The sequence below is a fragment of the Ahaetulla prasina genome, chromosome 8, assembly GCF_028640845.1.
Source record: "Ahaetulla prasina isolate Xishuangbanna chromosome 8, ASM2864084v1, whole genome shotgun sequence".
Taxonomy (NCBI): Eukaryota; Metazoa; Chordata; class Lepidosauria; order Squamata; family Colubridae; genus Ahaetulla; species Ahaetulla prasina.
Genome location: NC_080546.1, coordinates 49,370,089 through 49,395,008, shown reverse-complemented (window position 1 = coordinate 49,395,008; position 24,920 = coordinate 49,370,089). Strand labels below are relative to the sequence as shown.

The 24,920-nt window shown below is 38.1% G+C and overlaps 2 long non-coding RNA genes across 2 annotated transcripts in view; one reads left to right on the top strand and one right to left on the bottom strand.

Moving 5' to 3' along the window:
• LOC131203356 (uncharacterized) overlaps positions 1-15,895 on the bottom strand; it is a 94,239-nt gene extending 78,344 nt beyond the window's left edge. Inside the window, exon 1 of the long non-coding RNA XR_009156350.1 lies at positions 15,669-15,895. This is a non-coding gene — a long non-coding RNA (uncharacterized LOC131203356). The remainder of the gene's footprint in view (positions 1-15,668) is intronic.
• Positions 13,927-15,173, top strand: LOC131203357 (uncharacterized). The gene is made up of 3 exons (XR_009156351.1): positions 13,927-14,114; positions 14,596-14,650; positions 15,094-15,173. It is a non-coding gene; the product is annotated as an uncharacterized LOC131203357 (long non-coding RNA).
• Positions 15,896-24,920: the final 9,025 nt, after the last annotated feature.

Below are 24,920 nucleotides of genomic sequence, written 5' to 3'. Positions count from 1 at the left end.
AATATTTGAAAGGCTGTGTCACAGGGAAGAGAGGTCGACCTATTTTCCAAAGCACCTGAGGACAGGACAAGAAGAAATGGATGGAAAATTATCAAAGAGAGATCCAACCTAGAATTAAGGAGAGATTTCCTGACAATTAATCAATAGAACAGATTGCCTCCAATAGTTGTTGGAGCCTCATTACTGCAGGTTTTTAAGAAGAAATTGGACACCATTTGTCTAGAATGATATTGGGTCTCCTGCTCAACTGAATGTGACAGGTTTGGATTAGAAGACCTCCAAGATCCTTTCCAACTCTGTTATTCTGTATTCTGTATTCTATTCTGTATAATTATCTACATAAGAGTGCTAACGTCAATACACAGATGCAGTGAAGCTGTTACTGAACAATTATTTGCCCAGTTGTGACAACTTGTCAATACAAGATCCACCTACACCCCAAATAAAGATATCAAGCTCAACATATGTGAGATAAAAATAAATTAATAAATAAATGAGCATCTGGAATAATTGGAAATTTTGTTATTAGTATATGAAACAAAACAGTTTACAGACTAATAAAGTTCAAATCTTTTTCCAATAATGTAAAAGACAGCTCTACACATGCACATCAATAGATGAACAATCTCAAAATTAGGTTAATTATATAAATTGCAAGGAAAGATGGTGAATTCTGCAGAATTGACATTTACTGCACTTAAATCAGGAATTTATTTTTGCAAAATTCCAACTGAAACTAAAGAAAGAAAGCAAATCTGATTTGGGTCTCTGAGATACAGTTTTTCTACATAATTCTATTCTTTGGATCTCTTTCTTAATCAAATCTTTGCTTGCTGGGTCTTTTTTGATAATCATGAAAGTCAACAATATATGATCAAAACAATATTCCATATGAGAATGCAGAACAAGAAAAAAAATATAATGAACCAGATGTCAGAATTCCAAGTAATGCACCCATTGAAAACAGAACTCTGAGGCAGGTAGATTCCTCAAAGAACAATTTATTGGATACGTCATATTGGCACAACTGGTGAAAACCAACTCTGAAACTTTCCAGTTTTCACCTAATTAAAAAAATGAAAGTTCCCCCAAGTCACCCATCACAATACTAATAATAATAATAATAATAATAATAATAATAATAATAATAATAATAATAATAATAATAATAATAATAATAATAATAATAATAATAATAATAATTTAATTTTTATACCGCCCTTCTCCCAAAGGACTCAGGGCGGTTCACAGCCAGATAAAAATCAACAATAAATAGATACAATACAAATAAAAACACTAATAAAAAACTTATTAAATTTGGCCCCTAAATTAAAATACATAAAACCATAAAACCTCATTTAAAATTACCAATAAAAACTAATTCTATGCCAGTCCTGCGTGGAAGAATAAATACGTCTTCAGCTCGTGGCGGAAGGTCCAGAGATCAGGAAGTTGATGAAGTCCTGGGGGAAGCTCGTTTCAGAGGGTAGGGCCCCCCACAGAGAAGGCCCTCTCCCTGGAGGCTGCCAGCCGACATTGTTTGGCTGACAGTACCCTGAGGAGGCCCTCCCTATGGGAGCGCACAGGTCGGTGGGAGGCAAACAGTGGCAGAAGGCGATCCCATAGATAGTCCGGTCCTAAGCCATGGAGCGCTTTAAAGGTGGTAACCAACACCTTGAAGTGCACCTGGAAGACCACAGGCAGCCAGTGCAGCTTGCGCAGGAGAGGTGTTCTATCACCCGCGTAGCCGCATTCTGGACCAACTGAAGCCTCCGGGTGCTCTTCAAGGGGAGCCCCATGTAGAGAGCATTGCAGTAGTCCAGGCAAGAATAATAGATGTGCTAGCCAGTTGCTTGGCTACTCTATTCCTCCTCTTTCCAGCCACCTGTTGAAACGTCCTTGGTTCCAGATAGGAAAACTTTATGTTTTGGCTACAAAACCCCAGCTATCTATTTTTTCCCCTTCCCATCTTGTGGCAACCCTGAAGCCATAAAGATGGCCTCAGACAGGTTCACTTCAGGATTGACATCAGATTTGACAGAGCACATGAGCAGCTCTGGACCAAATATGTAGTATCATCAAAGATAAAGCAGTTAAAAATATTCTACACTGCAAAAATCAAAACATCAAATTTGAATTAGCAGAGACAATGACATGGCTATGACTGATAAATCCTCAGCAACTTTGTTCAACACACTCTCTCAGGGCAATAAGATGAGAGATCACCCAGTTGTACTCGAGGTGGCTGCTCCTTATGAGAAGACTGCAGAACAGTAATTCTCCCACAGGGCAGAGACAAGAGACAAGAGAAGCCATCGAGTTCTCAATCATAATGGAGCCATTAAGAACACTAAGTTCATCTAACCTCACTTTCTAGTCTCTTCTGATTTATGTCGGCTGGTGACCTCCAGGGGGAGGGCCTTCTCTGTGGGAGCTCCCGCCCTCTGGAATGAGCTGCCTCCGGGGCTTTGTCAACTCCCTGACCTCCGGACTTTCCGCCGCGAGCTGAAGACGCTGTTGTTTCGACGTGCAGGACTAGCTTGAACATAGTTTTAATTTCAGGGTTTAAATCAGAGTTTTAAATGGGGTTTTAAATTGTATTTAAATTTTTAGGCCTATTGAATCAGTTTTTTATATAGTTTTTTAATTTGTATTGTATGTACTGTGTTTTTACTGGCTGTGAACTGCCCTGAGTCCTTCGGGAGAAGGGCGGTATACAAATATAATAAATAATAAAAATAATAATAATATTATTTCCAAACAACGTCTAAAAATGTACCTGGTAAGTAAAACATCATCCTAAAAGAGAAATAAAAAATACCTTACAATTTAAAGAGTTTAAAAACATGAAATAAATGACAAAAAGCTAAATAAGAATTTAAACAAAGAACATTTTAAATGGATTAAGGAATCAAATGAGTTTGTAATCTTAGGACTTTGCTAAGAGATTTGAAAAAATGATAAATAAAACCAAGCAACAATTTTATGGGAATATGAATTGTTTAGTTTATGAGGGAAGAAATTATTGGTGGAAAGTTGAACATATATTTGATATTTTGTGAATACAGAAATTGGACACCAGGGAGGACTAAAGTTTTAGATAGGAAAAAGAACAATGAAACTTACAAAATGACAATAAAGGTATGACACTCAAGACATTTCAAAGGAACTTTGAAAAACTGGGACTTATAAGAAACTTATAACTAAACCAAATGTAATAATTCCATTCCTGCCAACATATTTCTTGAAGAGGATTTAAAGAAGTCAAAGATGTAATACATGTAGAAAACAAACCCCAAACTATGTAGAACAGAGGTGGTATTCAGCCAGTTTGCACAAATCGTTGGCAGAAATTTGGCCAAGGTCACTGAACCGGTAGCAATGGCCACCTGGCCATGCCCCCAAACTGGTCCCCCAGTTGCCGCTCGCTCGCCCATCCACCATGTTCATCTGTCATTGATAATTCAAGATGAGTTTAATAAGACTTAAAGAAACTATTATTGACAGACAATCCTGGCATGCTGTTGCATACGATAGTTCTCAACTCAAAGCCATTTGTTTAGCAATGAAAGTTGCAGCAGCATTGAAAATGATCAGGTCACATGATCAAAATTTGTGTGGTCAACAACCAACATGCAATTCTGACAATTACAGAATCCCAAAATGATGTGATCACTGTTTGCAACCCAACTGGCTTTCAAAAGGCAAAGTCAATGGGGAAGTCTATTCTCTTAATGACTGTGTGATTCACAACAACTGCAATGTATCTCTTGCCAACATATCCAAACCAAAAAACATCATTAAATTGAGCGTAGGTCACTTAACTACTGCCTTGCTTAAGAATGGAAATTGTGGTCATAATCAAGAACTACTTGCATTAGGTCACAAAGATTCACAGAAAAGACAAAGACTGGTATTTCAGAACCATGGATAATTCCTAGCAGGCAACCTGTACCAACATGTTTCAAATCCAAATGTGTCCTATAGACTGTCAGATTCTCTTACTGTTATCAAGTTCTGTCTGCTCATTACACCGATTGTTTCCAAAACTGTTATCTGGGCTGGTCAACAGGTACCAGAAAGTGTGCAGAAATTATGGCTCCAAACCAGTTGAAATTGATTATATAAGATATTTTTTCCAGCCTTCTGGAAAAACCAAATATCTTCTGTGGTTACAGAAAACTCCTTGACATACAACCTCAATTAAGTGAGTTTTGCCCCATTTTATGACCTTTCTTGTCACAGTTGTTAAATGAATCACTGCAGTTGTTAAGTTAGTAACACAGTTATTAAGTGAAACTGCCTTCCCCCATTGACATTGCTTGTCAGAAGGTCATAAAAGGTGATCACAGGACACTGCATCCATCATAAATATGAGCCAGTTGCAACATATCTAAATTTTGATAACATGACCATGGGGATACTGCAACAATTTTAAGTGTGAAAGATGGTCATACCAGCACATGCACACCTTTGTGATGTAAGCTGCTTCGGTTGCAGTCTGCTTCTGAGTCCAATTCAAGTTTCTCTGCTATGACACTGACCTAACACTCTCCCCCAAGTGAGGGCAGCTCCTTCCTTATTATTGTTCTAGACCAGAGGTTTCCAACCTTGGCAACTTTAAGACTTGTGGACTTCAATTCTGGGAGTTGAAGTCCACAAGTCTTAAAGTTGCCAAGGTTGGAGACCCCTGTTCTAGAATCCCTCAAGACCTAGCTATGTCAAGCAGGACAGGAAGTCCTTTGCTGGCTTAGAAATTCTGTGAGTTGAAGTCCACAAGTCTTAAAGTTGCTAAAGTTGGAGACCCCTGTTCTAGAATCTCTCAAGACCTAGCTATGTCAACAAGGACAGGGGGTCCTTTGCTGGCTTAGGAATTCTGGGAGTTGAAGTCCACAAGTCTTAAAATTGCCAAGGTTGGAGACCTCTGTTCTAGAATCCCTCAAGACCTAGCTTTGTCAAGCAGGACAGGGGGTCCTTTCCTGGCTGACGAATTTTGGGAGTTGAAGTTCACAACTTAAAGTCTTAAAGTTGCCAAGATTGGAAACTCCTGTTCCAGAAGTCTCTCAAGACCTACCTTTGTCAAGCAGGACTGGGGGGTCCCAGAGGTCCCATTTTAAGATGGCTCCATCATTGTTCATATCATTTATCTCTCCTGTGCTTGGTAGTTTACATTTAAACATGGATTGTTTTTCCATTTTTAATAATGCCTGTTTTTAAAAATGTATTGCTGTGTTAAATAGTTTACCCCAGAGTTATTTTTTGTGAGATGGGCAACTATATAAATATGCTAAATAAATAAAAAACAGATTTATTTTATCTAATCTGCTAACAAGGATATTGCTTGTTTTGCTTTGCTGTATGCACGCATTGCTGGCTTCTGTATATATTTATTGTATAAATCATAGAAACAAACAAACCTGAGCACTGCCTAGATAACTAAAACTGAGGTTAGCAACATACAACAATGGGTTTTTTGGATTTCTTTTTTTAATACTGAAAATCAGGTTAAAAGGTTATAAGTAAAATGTATTTTAGGAATAAATGTCCTTATCACTTAATACTTTTAGAATAATAGAACCATGAACAAAAACAGTCATTTTATATGTTACAACCATATCCCTGAATTTTATCAATGCCTTTCCATTTCATGGAGTTGTAAAAAATATCAGTACAGCAAAGTGCTATGATTGCTTATGCACACATACAAATGAAAATTGAATATGCAGCTTAGATTCTTCACTGTCATAATATGACTTCATGCCTAACTCTTTTTTTCCCAACCATGGGTGGATTTTTAGAAAATGTCATATGCTAATTAAATCTCTGAAAATCTAATTTATGAATATGACCAATTTGACCTTGAACCATAATTCAAACTATAATTTCATATGTACCTCTTGCATGCAGAGGACCAAGTTCACCTCTCCCTTTAAATGTGGTTTGTTTGTCTGTGGCTTAGTATTGTATAATGTGAAAACACATCCGTTGTATTTATTTAACAAACTATGATTCACAATTCGGTGGATATGAAGCTTCTAAAGTCAGAGTCACTAGAAGTAATATTAGTCAAGCTAGAATAATTCCTAAACTTCAACCCGATCATGAGAAATTTTAAAAAAATTCAAGCACTTATAAAGCAAGATAAAGTTCACCACATAACCAGTAATAAAGGCAGTTAATTGATGGCAGGTAGACTAAGGCAGTCATAGAATAGATTCCAGTTGATAAAAAGCTTCCACAAAAGAGACCTAAAACAAGATGGAGCGATGACATCAGCAAGTACTGTGGGCCCACTTGGCAAAAAAAAGCTCAAGACAATATTTCGGGGTGAGTTGTCAACTGTATGCTGATGATACTCAGCTGTACATCTCCACCCCGAACCACCCCAACGAAGCCATTGATGTGATGTCCCGGTGCCTTGAGGCCTTTGGGTCTGGATGGGGACGAACAGACCGACTCAACCCATCCAAGACAGAGTGGTTGTGGATACCAGTGTCCCAGTACAGTCAGCTAATTCCATTGCTGACTGTGGGGGGCGAATCGTTGGCCCCCAGGGAATCGGTGCGCAGCTTAGGTGTTCTCCTGGATGTACGGCTGTCTTTAGATCATTTGACGGCTGTCACCAGGGGAGCTTTTTATCAGGTTTGCCTGATTCGCCAGTTGCGCCCCTTCCTGGATCGGGACTCTCTATGCACAGTCACTCATGCCCTCGTTACTTCCCGCCTGGATTACTGCAATGCTCTCTACATGGGGCTCCCCTTGAAGAGCACCAGGAGGCTCCAACTGGTGCAGAATGCAGCCGCACGGGGGATAGAGGGAGCATCTCGTAGCTCCTATGTAACACCTCTCCTGTTCAGGCTGCATTGGTTGCCGGTGGTCTTCCGGGTGCGATTCAAGGTTTTGGTCATCACCTTTAAAGCGCTCCATGGCATGGGACCGGGATATTTACGGGACCGCCTGCTGCCACCAGTAGCCTCCCATTGACCTGTGTGCTCTCACAGGGAGGGCCTCCTTAGGGTGCCATCAGCCAAACAATGTCGGCTGGCGGCCCCCAGGGGAAGAGCGTTCTCTGTCGGGGCTCCTGCCCTGTGGAATGAACTACCCGTGGGGCTAGGCCTACTCCCTGATCTTCAGACCTTCAAGCGCAAGCTTAAGACTTTCTTCTTTCATCAAGCAGGGCTGGCCTAATGATAAATTTTAATCGAGGGTTTTTAGTGGGGTTTTTAAGGGGGTTATTTTATTTTATAATTTTATCCACGTATTTTAAATATCCAGCTTATGGAATTAGATTTTTAATTATATATTGTATTTTAAAATTTTTGTATTTGTGTTTTATTTGCTGTACACCACCCTGAGTCTTCGGAGAAGGGCGGTATAAAAATGTGAACAATAAATAAATAAATAAATATTGATTGAAAACATGCAGAAAAGACCTTCATCCTGCAGTGGATAGACAACGGCTAGAATGAATGAAAGGCAAATCTGCTTTCAAAAAAAGTTTTATCATTTAATGCACATATAGTATTTTTAAAATGCACATTTTTACACATAATAACAATTCCAGATATATTGCCACAATTCTAGACTTAAAATCAAGGATCTTATGAAGCTGTGAAAACCATGGCAATGATGCTCATTTTTATATGTCTGTGCCATTTCCAAAAGAGTATTTTTTTTTTACTTTTGTTTCCTACCTAAAGTGAAATAAAGAAGATTGATAGCCTTTCATATTGTCTCTGTTACTGAAAGATTACACACCATCCAGTAAGTTTTAGATCTATGCAGTTTCTGTATGTCTAAGTTATTTATCCTCATTTCTTGATAACCTTCCTTAACTATATGCTTCCCAGCCAGAACTAAAGAATGCTGAATTCCACAGATCTGGAAAGCAACAGATCAGGAAAGGCATTTTGGGTGTACAATTTACAGTGCTGCTCAGCAACTTCAACAGATGCAAAATAATACTGCCAGACTGATCCTTCATATTTGCTTTTTGGAGTGCATTTTTCCAAAGTTGTTGGATCTGTATTGGCTGCCAATTCATTTATGGGCTCCTTCCCTCTAAGAGTTACACAAGTCTTAAAAGGAAACCAGGCTAAATGATTGGGAAAGGTCAGCATGCAAATATATATATATATATATATATATATATCTAGCAAACAATATGGTTTAGAGCAGTGGTTCTCAACCGTTATAGTGCTGCGACCCCTTTAATACAATTCCCCACGATGTGGCGACCCCAACCGATCTCAGCGCGCCTCAGCAGCCGCAGAAGTGGGGGGGAAGCGGCAAACTCTTTTTTTGAATTTATCGCGCCTGAAGCCATATTGGCTAGCGATCTGAACTGCTTGCGATTGCCTTGAGGATGGAGGCATTAAAGCGGAGACTCCTCCCCTATTAAGTTTATCGTGCCTGAAGCCAGATTAGGCTAGCGATTGGGAGTGATTGCAGCTGGCTTGAGAGGGAGACATCAGAGCGAAGATTTCTCTCTTTTTTAATTCATCGCTCCTGAAGCCGAATTCAGCTAGCGATTTGAAGAGCCTGCAGCTGGCTTGTGGAGTCAACCATTGGAGCGCGATTCTTCGACTCGCAAGTATACTTCCCATATTTCCGATGGTCTTAGGCGACCCCTGACAAATCGTCATTCGACCCCCAATGGGGTCGCGACCCACAGGTTGAGAACCGTTGGTTTAGAGCAATCTGATAAATTGCACTTGCTTATTTTATCTCCATTTTCTGCAATCACAAGATCAGCATTACCAAACCATCCTTAAGAAAAATCATTTTGGGAAAAAAATATTAAAGCTAGAAGAAAGGAGGAAGAAAGAGATTTTGTTATCTAGTGGCAACTTTCAGCTTAAAGCAGACATTAACCTTTGTTGGTGACAAACTATAACACAAAATTTAACTACCTTTCATGTATGACCTATGCTTGACCCGGGTAATAAACAAAACACATAAAGTCAGCTACGTGATTCTGGGAATTCAGTAGTGGGAAGACTTATAAGAGTGTCGTTACTGCTATTGAAACTGAGCAGCATAAGAAGACACAGAATCTTTTCCACTGGAATTGTCAACCCATCAAAATGTACCAATAAAAACACTCTTCTTAGTTTTTAGAACTTCAAAGAATATATAGAAGAAGCTGGGGAATTATCTAGCGTAATACACCATAATCGCTTTATTATCTCCTTGGCTTTGCTAAATCCCAATGGCGTAAATAGCTAGAGGAAAGGCCATATTTTGCCATGATCAGAAAAAATGAACTATGGCTTGGTTTTTTGGTTGTTGTTGTTGTTTTTAAATATAATTTAAGCAGACAATAGAAGATTATGTTTTATACTGCAGCCTTCATATTTGTCTCACTTGCTGTTAATCTAAAAGCTGCATTTGTGAAATGTCCTGAAAAGAGAACTCAGAGATTTTTTCTGAAGAACCTTCATATATTTTGCATTGAATTTTCATTATTCTTTGTAGAAAAAAACAGAGGTTTTACCTGAGAGTATTTAAAGATATTATCTAAAAATATCCATACTATTTTTCCTTCTGCCAAAGATAAAGCTTCTTACTTTATTTAAGCAAAATAGGCTAATGTAATGATGATAATTATTAATGTATTGTTAATTGCCATAAGGCAAGGATGTCAAACTCGATTTCATTGAGGGCCACATCAGGGTTGTGTTTGACCTTGGGGGGCTGGGAGGGCATGGCTGGGGTGGGCGTGGCCAGGATGCCAGGATGCACGCAGCCCTCCTGGGTTGCGTTTTCAGCTGCAACGCCTCCTGCTGCCCTCTGCCAGCAAAAACAAAGATCCATTTTTTTTTTATTTGCATTTATATCCCACCTTTCTCCGAAGACTCAGGGTGGCTTACACTATGTCAAGCAATAGTCTTCATCCATTTGTATATTATATACAAAGTCAACTTATTGCCCCCAACAATCTGGGTCCTCATTTTACCTACTTTATAAAGGATGGAAGGCTGAGTCAACCTTGGGCCTGGTGGGGCTTGAACCTGCAGTAATTGCAAGCAGCTGCTGTTAATAACAGACTGTCTTACCAGTCTGAGCTACAGAGGCCCATTTTCAGTTGCAGAGGCACCATGGGCCGGTCCTTCACCATTTCCAGGGTAGTTCCGTGGCTGGCTCTGGCCCATGGGCCTTGAGTTTGACACCCCTGTCTTAAGGTATTGTTTTATTCCTGTTTAACTTTTAAATAAACTTTTAAATAAAATTGCATTTATTGTCTATATTACTTTAGGTGCTCTGAATTAAATTGGACTAATACCATTGAAGGAAGTTCACAGGTCCCTATTTATTATAATGCTAGTAAATTATGGGCCTAACAGCAGCAGGAGCTTTTTAATACTGACTTTATGGAGATCATTCAGCTCTTACGTAAAATGTTCAATTTTTTAGAACCATAACATAGGACTTGTAGACTTTTGAGGTTTGAAAGGAAGACATCATCATCTTCTTCCCTTGAGTTTGAATACTGATACTGAAACCAGCAGCTTCCACTGGCGAGTGAAGGTAAATTTATTTTTAATTTCTAATTTGTTTCTCTGACATGTTGTGTGTGGGCATACATACACAGTACATGTACTTATACTTGCATCAGAGAGTTGAGAATGCTCCAGATTCACATAGATCCAAAAGTATTCCTAAAGAGTAGAAATTGGGAGGAAGATTCTGCTCATGTTCTGTTTGGACATGTATCCAACTACCATGAAAAAGAGAAAAGAGACTAAGACAGTACAGAATATTCTGGGTAGCTACAGAGAATGATAAGAAGCAACTTAATTTTTTTTAATGTAATTTGTTATTTTATTAAATACCCATTGGTACCCATTTCATAAGCTTATCTGTAATTTGGACCCATTCAAAATTCCAGTTAGAGGCATTCATTTGAATATCTTTCTAAACGATTAAATTAGGCTTGCAACTACTAAAAATATGAGGCATAACAAAATACTGATTTATATACATCCTTCAATCTCATGGACACAGTATAATGTGACAAATAATTGTGGAATCCTCATGCCCATTCATAAGGATTTCCCCCCCATGTCCTCCTTCTTGGGCTATGTCTGTAAGCATTCACAAATCTAAGTGAACAAAGATGCTATCAGAAATTAAGATTAGAGAGATATTAAAAGAATATCGCTTGCATGGTGTCTATTAGTTCCAGATATAATTTACCAAATAATTAAATTAGGGCATTATGAGTCATGAACCTGATTTAATCATTTAGAAGAAGGCTTTCTTTTTTTCTGAGGATAGTCTGAAGGTTTCCATCTCTACTTCCATTTTTACTCATGAGTCTGCAAAAAGAACCATCTGATATGTCTCATTGAAGCTAAGGACTTCTTTGATCAGCTGTTTCTCCCATGCTTTCCTGGGGGAAACAGCATGTTCTCATCCTTGATGTTCACAGGAGAACAAAGTGCACTTTGTTTCATGTACGCAACTGCAAATAATTAAGTCAAGACAATTATTCACAACTATGTTTATTCCATGTTTCTGTCTCTGGAAAATTGAGCTCCTTTCTGTATCACAAGATATTATGATAACGTTGAACTGACAGGAACCACCTACATTAGCTGCCTGTTTCATTCATTTATCCAGAACAAAAATAAACTCTACTCCCATAAAGATTATATAAGCTTAACAAAGCTGTATTCCCTAATTCTTACATGAAGCCTAGTAAAATTGATTAATTTACTGCTGCCATATGTAATGATGGCCATCAGTTTAGATGATTTGACAAATTAGAAGATTAGGTGAGAAATAGCTACTACAGAATTCCTAATAATTGGATAAAGCCTCCTGAATTCTGAACCCTAACTCTTGCATATCAGCCCCCAGGGAATTATAGTGGAAGAGAGGTATCATTTCCTGATCCAGGCTTAGGAGTTTTCAAAATGCATTTGGTTGACCACAGGATTTGTGCCACTATAGGACTATCATCTACTATTACAGATGGAGAAATGGAAACTCTGGCTAAATATGGATGCCTTTCTGACCTCTAAGTAATCATCCAGTCACAAAAACCAATGAGATAATTTATAAAGCCTTGATGAAAAAAATTAGCTAAGACAGGAAACGGAAACGGAATTAGATCTATTAGATTTATTGTAAAGCTGCATTAACAGAATCTTGTAAGACTAAAGCAGGGGTGTCAAACTGGTGGTCCACGGGCTGTGTTGTGTCTGCGAACCCCGAACCTGGCCTCCTGGCAGACAGTGACTTGGAGAGTGAGGGGGAAGAGCTGACAGGGCTTCCCTCTGCAGGACCTTCCACTCTGGCTCCGCTCCAGGTTCCAGAGGCAGGCCAGGTGGAGGAGGAGGAGCTGACACGGCCTCTTTCCCCCGACCCCTCCTTCTCCCTGGCAACGCCCCAAGAGCCAGCTGAGGAGGATCAATCTTAGCTATATGCAAGGCAGCGATACCGAGAGAAACGTGCGCAGCAAAGAAAAGGGAGGGGCCTGCCCAGGGAGTGCTGAGTCACGGAGCCATACCCCACAGGGTATGGGTGGAGCTGCCACTGGGCTTCGTGACGGACAAAAACTGACTTTTGGAAACTTTGGCTGTTTTATTGCGAGACTAAGGAATTGCCTTTTGGATTTCTGTTTATTTCTGAACTCTGGGTTGCTCCAGCAACAGACCGCAGTTGCACTGAAGAGATAGGAGGACTTGGCAGGCAATTGCAGGTTCATTGCCAGAACTGATATCTGTAGTAGGAATAAATTGCTGGCAAATATAGTCAGCTCGCATGTCTTTTGGGTTGTGGTTGAGGAGGACAGAATAGGCTGGATGTGCACGTGCAGGCCACACCTACCCCAGCTCCATGAAGGGGTAAAGCATCGTGAAATGTCACGTGACGGCAACATGATGTGGTAAATTTGACACCCATAGACTAAAGGGTTCAAACTTCCCACTGCCTCTTTTAACCATCTGATCTATTTGGGTGGGAAGTTAAGTGGCTATGGGTTCCTCCCTCCCTTGTCTGATCATTCCCTAAGCAGCATTTCTTTTCTTTTCTTCCCCCAAGTATATCTACACATTCTATTCCATTTCTAAATTAAAGTATGGTTGGGTAATTTGCATTTGGTTTGTCACATGCTTTATCCATCATTGATCTAAACATGCACAATTGAAAATCAATCGCATGTAAAATTTGAAAGATTCCCCCCTAGCCCATTTTTAGCACACACACGCCTTGTTGTCATCTCCTAAGCTTCATTATCTCATAATGACTTTTATTGGGAATTGTAATAGATTATTACTAAGCCACCTCTTCTGTCACTCCCAAAATGTCACAATCAAATAAATTTTGCATATTTAAAGCTTCATTGGTGTTTTTGAATAAGCTTCCCTATTTTAGCAACACACGATCTATGATCCATGATGAGTATATCACATTGCTTCAAACAATCCCAATATAATTGTCAAATGGTGTCCGTGTGATTTTGTGCATCGATGAATCAAGGCATGGGGTGAAAAGCACTTAAATGTGAAAATGACCTACATTACCCTGATCCTAACTGCTGCCTGCTTTAAAGCTTTTCCTTTCAGCACTTGACAAGTAAGTGAAGACAGCATTTCAAATTATTTTGACTCCACCATAATATATGTTGTTTCGGGACTGAACTAGCTATCTCCTCTTGGACTCCCTTGCCTTTTTAACTTCTTGCAGAGGAGAGAACAGTGACTCGGATGCCATGGTAACCTCCCCCTTTTTGCAGTTGCTGAGCTGTTAAATAATGGGGCAGTCAAAACATTTATAGGCTAGAGCAGGTTATAAATACGCTTGCAATATAGGCAAGGGCAAACTTTTGATGGCCGGAGGCTGCAAGTTATCTATAACTCCCTTCTTGGGAAGACAGCAGACTTGATGATGAAATCTAGTTGGGTCATGTCACTTGTGTAAGTGGAACTAGAAATTTGTTTGTGGTGAAAGGGGAACAGATAGGCTTTGTTATTTCTGTTTTAACTTATACCATTTTCTTACATTCCATATTTTTCAGAGTATAAGACGGACCTTAGCTTTTGGGGAGAAAATAAGAAAAAAGAGGATTGGCAGGTGGATCGGCCTCCAATCAGCTGTTCCCAGAGGTGAATTTTAGCAACAGGTTCCTTGGTTGTGAGCGCTATGCCTTGCTTTTTTTGGCTTTTTTTTTCTGCCTCTGAAAGCCTCCGAAACAGAGCTTCAGAAAAAAAGCCTCTGAAGCTCTGTTTGGGAGCTTCTTTTCTGAAGCTCTGTTTGGGGGCTTTTTTTCTGAAGCTTCTTTTCTGATGCTTTTTCAGCTCCTGAAACCTCCGTTTGAGAAGCTGGGCGGGCCTACATTTGGAGTATAAGACGCATCCAGATTTCACCCTCTTTTTGGAGGGGGAAAGGTGCGTCTTATACTCTGAAAAAATACAGTATTTTCCATGTAAAACCACAGAAAGTTGTGCCAGTGATTTTAAAATGGCACACTAATTTACCTTGGAATATTCCTTGGAATATTTCCAAGAGAAAGAGAGAATTACATGAATGTGGAGATGCAAGTTGTCCACTGTTATAAGCAGATATAAAAATGTATTCCTTTTTCAGATGACAAAGATGAAATGCCAGTCCGATGCGGAGTTAGGCTCCAGGCTAAAAAACAGTGAGTTCTAGTTCCATGTTAGACATGAAAGCCAGCTGTGTGACTTTAGGCTAGTCACTCTCTCTCAGCCTCACAGGGTTGTTGTTGTGGGAGAAATGGTTATTTGTAACTATGAATTACAAATGAGTTGCTTTGAGTTATTTGTAAAGAGTAATGAAGCTTGTAAATAAATAAAAAAATAAATCATTTCATTTAATTCTATAACATTTATAATCTAATAGTCTAACAATCCAAGAGAATGCTGCAGCTATGCTTAGGCTTTTGTTTTAAATCAACACCTTATCAACTCTTATTGCTAAACAAATGCTAAGCAGCTGTAGCTCTCCACCCGATTAGCATTAAACCCTTCAAAATCCAACTCAACCCAAGCAGCACTGCTGTTTTGTACACAATTGATTAACTCCTAGTGGTTTGCAACTAAAACTAATCTATTCATTTTACAGCCTTGAGAAAGCTCCAAATGAAGTGTGCCTCTTGTTAGAGGAATCCAAATCAATCAAGCAATACATACATCAAAAATAACCGCTTTGGGGATATTTTAAAAGGTATAAATAACTTAAAGAGATTTAAATCATCCTGTTTTCATATGCCTTTTTCCTCTAAACCTGCAGAATGCTTTATTGATTCAACACATGCTGCTATCCTTTGCAAAAGGCTAGTGAACAGGCAGAATGAAATTAATCTAGAGACAGAATGAGGGAGCAGAGATGGTGAGAGCCCTGAACCAATCAACCTCTCATTTCATCTGCCCACAGCATCTGCATGCTTTGTTTTTGTTTTTGTTTTTTGTTTTTGTTTTTAAAAAGGACCGCCCTGCATAAATCATGACTATCATAACTGAAATGGCATTTTTAAAAAAGCAACAAAAAAGTGGCAGTCTCCAGATCTGTAAATTATCAAGGATTAAAAAACATACTCCTCCCAAAAGAAGAAAATTCATAACAAATGAATATTTGGCTATCCAATAGATTTTTTATCAGCTACCACTTAATGTCCCAAAAGTCAAAGGTTATCTCACCTGCGGGGTAGGTTGAAATTAGGTTGAAATCCTAATTTTTAGGCCTGGTCCTGAAATTCTTTTTTAGTTCAGTAAAAATCAGTTTGAGTAAGGGTTTCAATTAACAAAAATGTCCTGCAAGACAATAGTATAACACAGTCTTTCCCAGTCTTAGGGATTTCAGACTTCAGCATTGGAAGCCCCAGCAAAGATCATAATCACTTGGAAACTCTGAGAAGTGAAGTACGTATATCTGGGGAGATCCAATTTGGAAAGGCTGGTGCAACTATCTTTTTTCTCCAACATGTTTGGGCATATAGGCATACTATTTTCCAACATGTTTGGGCATATATGCATAACCTCCCTGTATTTCAATAACAAATGTTGGGAGAACAGACAGTTCGTATACATTTTGATATCCATAGTTAATTTGTGTAGCATCTCTTCCTTCTAAAACTGTAGTTCTAAATTATTAACCTAATCTGTTTCAACCATTCAGAATTAAGTCTACCATACCTACCATCAGATCAGAGGTGAGTTTAAAAGATATTTACCACCAGTTCGCCATGCACATGCACACTTCTTGCACACATGCTTGCTTTGTGCGCACACAGAGGCTTGCTTTGTGCACACACGTGCCTTCCATGCATGAGCCCAGCCTCGAAAATATAGCTAAATAGCACAGCATAGCACCGGGGCGGGTGGGCAGTTCCACCTTCTATCTCCACTACCGATTCGCCCAGACCGGTACAAACTGAGTGAATACCACCACTGAGTTAGATGTCTTTTAGATGACAACAAAGACACTGATGTCATTCAGCAATTGTCCACAATGGCTTATAACAAACTTCAGAAGAGGGAGGTGACAAATACATCCTGAAAAAATTGAAACAATGCAAAAGCTATGCCTTTGAAGAATGTTAGGCATGCATTTTACCTCCCTCTTTTAGCACCTTTGAAATGTAAAACTTTTGCAGACTGATTTGTAACACTCAAATTCACTGAAATCAATCAGCACAAAAGACTTCTCATCATCTTAAGATACAACGCAGCAAGGCTTTGATCTCCACATGTAATTTTTGGGTGAGATTCAAGGTCACCCTTACCTGGCTCAACACCTGGATAAGATACTCCCTGCTGTTCACAATATCTGCTCATCCAACAAGATTTGGAAGCAGGTATCTCTGCAAGGTATGGTCAAATCAATCATGATGGGAGCCAGCTTGATGCAATTGAAACTCTGTTCTTTTAAAAAAAACTGTGTTAGATGTGCAATGTAAATAAAACAACAGGCAGAGTTTCTATTGCACTATTGGGGTTGTTATCTTGTCTTTTTAGACTATGTAATCCTTGGATCCCTTCCTATGCTCTGTATTATAGAGTGTTATCTTCTGAGGTCATAAAGGCAGGACTTTTCAACTATTACCCTCCTTCTATGGAATAGCATTTCTCCCAGGAGTATAAGATCATGGCTATCTCCAAGTAGCTTTTGAAATCTGAATTGGGAGTTAGGATCCCCCTGCAATAAGTGATGGTTAGCTATTTTGTTACAATTCTTCCTCAGTGTCAGAACTGTACATTGAATAACAGGACATTTAAAAACTTATCTTGGCCAACTCAGGACTAAATAATCATCATGCATCCTAGTGGATTTGTCCAAAAGATATCTTCTTTTTAGAATAAATAAATTCTAAAAAGTAGAATAAATAAATTCTAAAAATTTGTACCATAAATAAATAGAACTTTTTCTACAAATAAAGCTTGTTTGGTTTTTCTGAAAACTAAGTTTCAGAATTCTGAAAATGAATTGTATAATTTATTATTCTAGAGCAGGGTTCTCCAACCTTAGTAACTTTAAGCCTTGTGGACTTCAACTCCCAGAGTTCCTCAGCCAGCTTTGCTTTGCTTTGCTGGCTGAGGAACTCTGGGAGTTGAAGTCCACAAACCTTAAAGTTACTAAGGTTGGAGACCCCTGCTCTAGAGTATGGACAGCTACCTCTTTTTAAAATTGGTCTTCAGTAAAAGAAATTCTGGCTGGGGAATTTGGGGAGTTAAAGTCCACACATCTTAAAACTGCCAACATTGAGAGACACTGCTCTAACCCAAAGAGTTGACATAATTTCTTAACATTTGGAGATAAGAATCTAGAAACACATAGCACAAGCCTAAAAACCCTATCCCTTCTCCTAAGAAAATATTCTTAAAGAAACAGAAACAGAAATATTCAATCCTGAAGGTGAAAATGCAGGGCTGCTAACATGAGCAGCACAGAATATCCCTAGAAAAAGTCTTGCCTTTAAGCAAGGTTGCGGAATGATTTCATGCAGGGGTGAAATGCTCCTGGTTTGGACCAGATCACCCAATCTGGTAGAGATGGCAGTGGGTGGTTCAGAGAACCAGTAGCAAAAAATTATCCCTCCCCCATGCCCAGCTGAGCCGTGCAAACATCAGAGGATGTTTTTTTTTACTTTTAAAAGCATTTTTTCTTTGGCCGAAAAAATGCTTTTAAAAATAAAAAAAAGCCTCTGATGATCACGTGGCTCAGCTGGGATTGTCAGAGGTTTTTAAAAGTATTTTTTCTACAACCTCTTCGGCTGAAGAGGTTATAGAAAAAATGCTTTTAAAAGTTTTTAAAAAAGGTGGCCACACCCACCAGTCACATTACCCCTCCACCAAGCCACACCCACAGAAACGGTACTAATAAATTTTACATTTCACCACTGATTTCATGTATTCTCTTGGAAAGCAAGCTTTATTAGAGTCAAGTGATGTTTGAAAATATATTCAATGTGGTACTCAGAATTAAATATTTGGTATATTTAGTGGGCTTTTTCACCCCAAAATTACCTTGAGGGAAATCCCCCTAATTATTCAGAAAGACACTTCCCTCATTTGGGGAATTAAAGAAGACTTGAATTTATCTTTATTGATCTCTGCCATGAATATCCATTGCCGTTCACCCCTGATACCAACATACAAACACATATCCCAGTTGCCACAAGTGCGACTATACATCAAACAGCCTGTCAGTTTTGCATACCTTCTGCTTCAGAGGAATTGGACTCTCCAGCTATTTGGTAGCGGCTGAGCATTCAATCAATCATGCTTGGAGAGAGATTTTAGAAAAACAGACGTTGGCTTTCCCATATTCCCATTGCAATGGAAAGGAAAAGCATTATGCACGGATGCATGAGTGTATGTGCCTTTGTGTTGTTCCTGGCCCACCATTCTGCACGGCATATTACTTTCAAGGCCCAAAAGATTGCTCTGTCAATTGTAAAGGTTGGAAACATCTTTAATTAAGAACTTCAACCCTTTCATGAAAAGAAGATAGGAGCTCCACAGCCACTACTATAGGAAATAAAATATAGCCAAGTCACTTAGGATAAAACCACCCTTCAAATTCAAACAGGCAAAGTAAACAAACTTTGGTTGGCAAAATAAATCAAACCAAAGAGAAATATTGGTTGAAGAGAGTATTACAGACCCATCTAAAATACTTTTCAAGAGATTTAAAATGTTTTCTTTTGACAAAGTGCAGCAGCAGCAGCAGCAAATATTTGTATCCTGTCATTTTCATTATTTACTTCCTGGCAAAGCAGGTGCCAAGGAAGATTATCAATGGCCCATAGCATTGACTCCTAAACCTGGGTTTGAAGGATAGATTACCCAGCACCAAATGCTCAATATTAATAAGGCAAAAAAGCAGCAGGATGCAATTTGTTCTTCTTTAATACGGTAGTAAAATATGTGCTACCACGTTGTTACACTCTTGCTTCATGAACAGTGAGAGAATAGGATGTTTCTAAAAATTTGCTGAGTCTTCGGAGAAGGGCGGTATAAAAATATGAATGAATGAATGAATGAATGAATGAATGAATGAATGAATAAATAAATAAATAAATACCTAGAGTTGCTAGGTTTTGTTAAAAGACTCCTACATTCTAACTAGTTGTTAAAAAACCCATATACCATTCAGATTGTACAAAATTCAGAGAAAACTCAGTTTGATTTAGTAAATAACTCGATTTTATTTATTTTATTTTTATTTTATTAATTTATTTTGTCACAACAGTATATACAAGCATAAGCATGAAAGTAACTATATAATATATAAGCATATATATACAAGCATGCAATAACTATATTAATTGGATATAATGAAAGAAAACAATAGGACAGGAACGGTAGGCACGTTTGTGCTCTTATGCATGCCCCTTACGGACCTCTTAGGAATGGGGTGAGGTCAATAGTAGACAGTTTTTGGTTAAAGCTTTGGGGATTTTGAAAAGAGACCACAGAGTCAGGTAGTGTGTTCCAAGCATTAACAACTCTGTTACAGAAGTCATATTTTCTGCAATCAAGATTGAAGCGGTTAACATTAAGTTTAAATCTATTGTTTGCTCTTGTATTGTTGTGATTGAAGCTGAAGTAGTCTTTAACAGGAAGGACATTGCAATAGATGATTCTATGAGTTAAACACAGGTCCTGTCGAAGGCGGCGGAGTTCTAAGTTTTCTAAACCCAAGATTTCAAGTCTGGTGGCATAAGGTATTTTGTTGTATTCAGAGGAGTGGAGAACACTTCTTGTAAAATATTTCTGGACACGTTCAATTGTATTGATGTCTGAAATGTGGTATGGATTCCAGACAGGCGAGCTGTACTCAAGAATTGGTCTAGCAAATGTTTTATAAGCTCTGGTAGGTAGTGTAGTGTTTCTGGAGAAGAAGCTACGTAAGATTAGGTTTACAACTCTTAAAGCCTTTTTTGCGATGTAGTTGCAGTGGGCTTTGGCACTTAGATCATTGAATATGAAAACTCCAAGGTCTTTGACAGGGTGGGGGTCATCTTTAAGGTAATGTCCATCAAGTATGTACTTTGCTCCATCACAGCGATAATCATATCTGCCCACATTAAGTACATGTTTTGCAATATTGTATTTTATCTGGACTGAGTCTTTTTGATTATCATAATATAGAAATACACTCTGGGAGCATGCCAAGCTTTGGGAAATGCAGTTGATATAACAGGCTTGAGCTCTTGCAAAAGATAGCCTAGGTAAGATTATCTAGAGCTCTTGCAGAAAATAACCTAATGTAAAGAAATAACTAGACAAAAAAAGATGCTACTGTACATAGAGTTGAGGTGCAGAGACAAACAAGCAAAAAACTGACATTATGTGTGTCAAAGGACTAAACTGGAGGTTATTAGGCTGGGTATAACAGCTATGTAAAGCACTGTCGAATTACAATATACTGGATGCCCATATTGTTCTGACACAAGAGTGGCTTCCTTCAGACTTATTTTTTCCTTCCAAATTGATGAAATTTGGCCACACAATTTTCATTACTAATGTAGAATACAAAGTGGTCTCAATGAAGCTTAATAGCCCACTAAAAAAAGTGAACGCCCATCTACGCACACAAATTTCAAACCACACTGTGTTCAGCCATTTCATCTACAGCCTTGGAGAGTTAGAACAACTTCTGAACCAGCAGGAAAATTCAGTTGCAATTTTTAAAAATTGACTTATTTTCTATTTTGACAACAGGCACACCCACCTCTTTCCATTACTATCAAAAAGATGAATTTCTCCTATCATTTCAATAACTAATAAATTGGAAGCTTGGTGTATATATTTTAAAAGATACTAGCCAACAAATTGCAGTATAAATTGCTGTCTTCAGAAACAGTCGTTCTGGTAGCTTCTTTGCTGCTACAGCTTGCTATTTTCTCTCTGACCTATAATGATAAAACTTTCTACTGTATTGATTATGCATCACTGTCAACTCCTATCAACCATATAGCTAATCTCCAGTACGTTCTGTCCCCAATGACCTGGTCCTACAGGTCTTCCAACAGTGCACCCATCACTATTATAGTTGAGTTTATCAATGCTGCTGTTCATTGCCTTCTCCTCTTTCCTTCTTCTCCACTAAAATGGGGGGGAACCTAACTAAGCAAGTAATTATTGTCATTTTTTTAAAATGTTAAAAATAAATAATGTACTTTCTTTATATTAACCAGTGAAGGATGATTTTGTCACCTTTAGAAAATTTATATGGGGGATCCTTGGTGCTCTTTGAATGTGTTTGTTTTCTTGCAGACATTTCACTGCCAAAACTAGATAAAATCATCAGTACACTGATGATGTTACCTACTTAGGTAATGAAACATCTGCAAGAAAACAAGCTCAGACAGCACCAGGGATCCCTCATTTCAACCTTGAGCTACAAATATGCACCATATTTGTAATTCCCAAAGCTTTAACCAAAAACTATCTACTATTGACCTCACCAAGAGGTCTGTAAGGGGCGTGCATAAGAGCACCAACGTGCCTACCGTTCCTGTCCTAATATTCCCTTTGATTATATACAATTTTATATAGTTATTACATACTTATGGTTATATATATGCTTATATATTGTATAGTTATTTCATGCTTATGCTTATATATAATGTTGTGACAAATAAAATAAATACATACATACATACATACATACATACATGAATAGAATAGAATAGAATAGAATAGAATAGAATAGAATAGAATAGAATAGAATAGAATAGAATAGAATAGAATAGAATAGAATAGAATAGAATAGAATTTTTTATTGGCCAAGTGTGATTGGACACACAAGGAATTTGTCTTGATGCATATGCTCTCAGTGTACATAAAAGAAAGGATACGTTCATCAAGGTACAACATTTACAACACAATTGATGGTCAACATATCAATATAAATCATAAGGATTGCCAGCAACAAGTTATAGTCATACAGTCATAAGTGGAAAGAGATTGGTGATGGGAACGATGAGACGATTAATAGTAGTGCAGATTCAGTATGGATGAAAGATTGGATACATCTAAAAAATAGGAGGTTGTTAATGCTGAAAGGCCATGACATGCAGATAGGGTGGCATGCTATCCTTTGGGAAGAGAAACACAAGGTCCATAGTACTTCCAGAAGCACTTCATCAGACGGGCACTTTTAGATGTTTGGGTTAAAATCAAGCAACGTAATTATATGGAAGTTCCGGATTGGATATTGACACTGGAGATGTTCACACACCCAAATTTTATTAAGTTAGGAAGAGTAATTACATACAAAGATTTGTTAAATGAAAGAAGAGAATTGAAATCCAGGAAAAATTTGAATGAGGAAGGAATTGAACTCAAATGGTAGGCATATCTCCAAGTACAATCAAAATACATGAAAGACAAAAAAAGAATGAAGCATAGAAACAGAGTTAACAGTATTAAATAAAATTCTATTAAGAACAGAGTAGAAGGCGATAAAGAAAATATATCATTATTTACTGAAGCAGGATATGTTTGAAAAACAAAGAAACTATGTTAATTTGCAGTAAACATTTCTGCTTTAGTGTCAACTTAGATAATTGGTAGGATCTATGGGATAGAAATATAAAAATTACTCTAGCTACTACGTATAAAGAAAATATATACAAGATGCCCTATAAGTGGCATCTCCCACCCACAAGACTAGCAAAAATAAGCAAAAAATATTCATCAATGTGTTGAAAGTGTGAGGCCAGGGACTTTTTATCACATGTGGTGGGAATGCCCAAAAGCTACAAAATTTTACATCAGATAAAACAATGGCTAGAAGAGATACTAATACAAAACATAGAACCAAAACCAGAATTCTTTTTACTGGGCATCATAAAGAGCAATTACAACAAGGGTACAATATATCTAATATTACATATTCTAACAGCAGCAAGATTGCCTTTGCACAAAAATGGAAAAATAAAAAGACCCCTGTAGAAGTAGTAGTATTAGCTAAAATATTAACTTGTGCAGAAATGGACAGGTTGACTTTGGTACTTAAAGATAAAAACAAGACAGAGTATTATGAAATCTGGTACAAAATTTATTATTAGCTGAACAGGAGGAAGAATGCTGGGATAAATGATTATTATTATTTTTTTATTGCAAAATTTTTATTTTTCCATAATAATTCCCACAATTTAACCAGTGTACAATACAATCACTTATCCAACAATCAGTCCTATACTCAAATTATACTCAATCAGGGCTGCTCGACTGCCACTCCCCCCTTTAATCCTTTCTTCCCTTCTCATCCTTCTTAAACTTCCCCCACCACCTTCTCCTCGCTTTCCTACTTCCCCTCCTCTTTCCCACTTCTCACTACCATCCTTTCTAACCCTCTATCTTCTCCTTCTTCTCCTCCTCCTATCCTTTCTTCTCCCTCCCTTCTTTCCTCCCTACCCACCTGCCTACCTACTTTCTTCCTTCCACACACTTCCTGGTTGGCTCCGTTGGCAATGGAGGTGATCTTTCTGGTCACCAACCTCTGGATCGTGTTGGACTGCTAAGACAGCGACAATCAGCTGTCCAGCAGTTCGGAAATCCCCCTCTTCGGGAGAAGAAGCGGAGGTGAGCAAAAAGAAGCAGAGGTAGAGCTTCCCTAGAGCTCCTGGAAGATACCAGGGGGCTCGAAGGGTTAAGCCCCCTCAGAACTTCAAAGTGCTCCAGATCTGAGGCTTTTTTTCTGCTTCGGCAGACCTAATTGCCGCGACCAACTGCCGGGACCAATTTTAACTTAAAGAAGATAATACCGGACTGAACAGAAACAGGAGAGCTCTAATTATAAAAGCAAGTAATCAATCAATTCCCTGTTATTATTTTTTTTTACGTTTTGGATTTGACTTCAAAGTGAAAATGGCGATCGTTCTTTAATGAGCTACGCAGTTGAAAACGAAAGTGTTACAATTCTTTGTCTGCTGTTTATTGCTGAAGGCCAGCTGGAAATTTTTTTTAAACATTGTAATGAGAAGGGAGAAGAGATACTGAGACTGATTTAAAAAAAAAAAAAAGACTTAAAAGGTTTATACGTAATATTAGCCGGGACCAATTTTAACTTAAAGAAGATAATACCGGACTGAACAGAAACAGGAGAGCTCTAATTATAAAAGCAAGTAATTAATCAATTCCCTGTTATTTTTTTTTTTTTTAAGTTTTGGATTTGGGATAAATGATTATTGATGAGTTGAATGTTTAGAAGCTTTTATGTTAGTTTTCTATGGTAGATAAGAACAAACTTGGTATTGATGTAACCTTCAAAGACGAAAGAATCTACATGTTTAAAATGTGATAGCTAGTGTAAATTTGTATAGCAATAAGAAATTGTATTGATTGCAAGGTAAAACTTGATGAAAATGTGTAAACCGGAGATGTCACATGTTTTTAATTTGTATAATTAATAAAAAACTTTTTAAAAAAGTCTAA